Source organism: Nerophis ophidion, linkage group LG21 (assembly GCF_033978795.1).
Source record: "Nerophis ophidion isolate RoL-2023_Sa linkage group LG21, RoL_Noph_v1.0, whole genome shotgun sequence".
Classification (NCBI taxonomy): domain Eukaryota; kingdom Metazoa; phylum Chordata; class Actinopteri; order Syngnathiformes; family Syngnathidae; genus Nerophis; species Nerophis ophidion.
The window spans coordinates 10,366,175-10,366,908 of NC_084631.1; positions in this window are offsets into that span (position 1 = coordinate 10,366,175).

Genomic DNA, 734 nt, shown 5'->3' on the forward strand with positions numbered 1-734 from the left:
TGGACAAGTCGCCTTCTCTTTGCAGGGCCAACACAGATAGACAGACAACATTCACACTCACATTCACACACTAGGCCCAATTTAGTGTTGCCAATCAACAATTTTTATTAAAATTTTATTGGATATGCCATTGATATTTTTTAATTATTATTATTTGAAACTCGATTTTGCATGTCACTATAAAGTTATATAAGCCTTGCTTGTTCAATATTCAATGCAAAACTTGTGTGGGTCCCTATTAAAAGGTTCATTTGTTCAACTTTGGCCCGCGGCTTTGTTCGGTTTTACATAAAAAATGAAAATAATAATTTGACTTATTTTTAACATGTTAATGACGGAGACCCTCTATGGTCCCTGGGAGTCCTAAAGGTAAAAAAAAAAAAAAAAAAAAGAATCCATATATTTTGTCATGGTTTGAAAATGAAAAATATCAAAACGGGCCCCGCATGCTTTAATTTTTCCCTGTGTGGCCCTCAGTGGAAAAAGTTTGGACACCCCTGGTGTACATGATTAATGCGATTCATTGCATGAGTTAACAGCCCTAATGTTGATGCATTTATTTGAAATGAATGTTCTTCTAGATTTCTTCAGGATTCAACTGCCCTTTATGACTAAGTAAAAAAGTTGTTGTATCTCTTTCAAATATTGTTGAAAAAAAATTGCTTTTATGAAGTCATAGACACATTAGTACACTTTTCATGTCATGTGGTACACATTCTGTCAAACTATGAAAA